This window comes from Amblyomma maculatum, chromosome 9 (assembly GCF_055883805.1).
Source record: "Amblyomma maculatum isolate TAMU_Amacu chromosome 9, ASM5588380v1, whole genome shotgun sequence".
Classification (NCBI taxonomy): Eukaryota; Metazoa; Arthropoda; class Arachnida; order Ixodida; family Ixodidae; genus Amblyomma; species Amblyomma maculatum.
The window spans coordinates 113,759,513-113,761,504 of record NC_139352.1 but is presented as its reverse complement, the minus strand read 5'-3'; the positions used below and the strand labels follow the sequence as shown (position 1 = coordinate 113,761,504).

The 1,992-nt window shown below is 48.1% G+C and overlaps 1 non-coding gene across 1 annotated transcript; it reads left to right on the top strand.

Annotated features, from left to right (window-relative positions):
- Positions 1–468: 468 nt before the first annotated feature.
- On the top strand, positions 469–541 carry TRNAK-CUU (transfer RNA lysine (anticodon CUU)). The gene has a single exon. It is a non-coding gene; the product is annotated as a tRNA-Lys (tRNA).
- The last annotated feature ends 1,451 nt before the right edge of the window (positions 542–1,992 follow it).

The window sequence follows — 1,992 nt, the reverse complement described above, 5'->3', positions numbered from 1 at the left end:
AAAAAAAAAAAAAGGAGGAAAAGGGGGGCCTAAAAAACAGCCATTTCCTTTTGCGTGTATCAGTTACTGCACTCGAATTAAGTGCTGCAGAGAAGTAGCCATACATCTGAAAAAAAGTTCTCTCTCTCTCTCCTTTTTCTTTTTTATTGGCCGTAATGCGCTGTTCTTCTGATTGACTCCATGGCGATTGAATCTGTAATTTTGTGACCGGCTATTTCCTCTTGGTCCCCAAGCAGGTGGTTTCACTATTCTAATTCTATCAATTGATTAGTGTCCGCTTTTGCTGTAGCTTGCGACAACTAACCACCCAGTGCAGCCATACCCACTGATAATGTCTCATTCATGCCGACTACACGGTTCAGTAGCCGTCGACGTCGCGTTTTCAGTAAAATGCATGGGCACCGCTATTTCATGTACCTAATGTTAAATGTACCTATTGGTAGTGTTGCAAGGTGACATCAATTCGTCGCCCGGCTAGCTCAGTCGGTAGAGCATGAGACTCTTAATCTCAGGGTCGTGGGTTCGAGCCCCACGTTGGGCGTTAACTTTTTTCCATCTTTTTTTTTTTTTTTTTTGTTATTGGCCACATTTGAACCTAGTGTTACCAATTACGATAAAGTTCACATCTGTTTTCCCAGACTGCTTGAATAATTAGAGCACGAAGAATACGGATATTGCGCCTTCTCTTCAGTCAGGCGGAGGCTGGAAGTCCGATATTTCTGCAGATTCTGTTTTCTTTGCGGATCCATGAGGATGACAAAAAAAAAAAAAAAAAAAGAAAAAAAAAGCTAGGCATATATGTTTATTTTCATTCGCATAACGACAAGGATCAATGACGGAAAAGCTTTCCGTCTGGTTGGACACTCAGTAAGAGGTGGGACGGTAGTAGTTGGGTGATGCTTTTGTTCTGTACACGGGTATCAAACTGTAACCGTTTTTGGAGTACAGTTTATGGAAACATGACCAGTCCAGAACATCGCCCCCCCCCCCCCCCCCCCCCCCCCACACACACACACACTCCTCCACGTACACAAACGCCTACACAGACACGCAAGCAGGCATGCGCATGTATACAAACACTACTTACGTGCAGTGAATCTTTGTTACCATTTATTCGATGAACTCGCTGATGCAGATGGTCGGGGCGCAAGAGTTGTGAGAGTACACTGGCTATTAAAAAAAGAAGAGAGCGTAGAAAACTGTTTTCAGGTGCACCATTCCTGCAGTGGTTAAATAATGCACAGGCATCACGGGAGCAGCGCTAGTGCTTGCAAAAACGATGCACAGGCGACGAAGCTGTTGGGCGCCAGTATAACAAGAGCCGCGGTCATCTACCCGCTAAAGCAGGCCGACCTTGGGCTCCCGATCGGAACACATGAGTCGAAGCCGAAGCCATTGCCACCGCTGAAAGTCGCTATACAGGATAGACCCGATCGCGACGCGTCGCCACTGCTCTGATTTTTTCGCTTTTGCCCCCTTTCGTCATTATCATTTTGTAGTCTCCCTCCTTCTCCATCCACGATCGGCCCGCTCTTCGAGTAACTGGTTCCATTATTTTTTTTTCCTTCTCGATTGCCCGCAGTGCGCGGCCGGTTAGAGCCTAAATAGCGCGCGTTCTGCAGCGCTCGACGCCAAAGAAGCGGGTCAGGACGACGACGATGCCACTTTTGTGTCACTGGCTTTTTTTTTTTTTTGTCCCTGTAGGCGACGTCATCGTGCCCACGCACGCTACCGCTGCGTCCGGGATCGTTTCAAGCGTTGGCGCCTAGCTCCGGCGCGGCACGGCAATTCCCCTTTCATCTGCAAAGACCCAAGATGAGTCCGGAATGGCACAAGTTGCGTCGAAGGAACCGCTGGTATCCGGTTTCCTTCGCAGTCCTTCCTAAAAGAGCCCGTTAGACCCTGTTTCTCTCGCTGCAGTATAGCCCACTGTGTCACCTTTAATGAACGGGGTCCCCTGGACACAAAGAGCGACGACGCATTATACCAAGT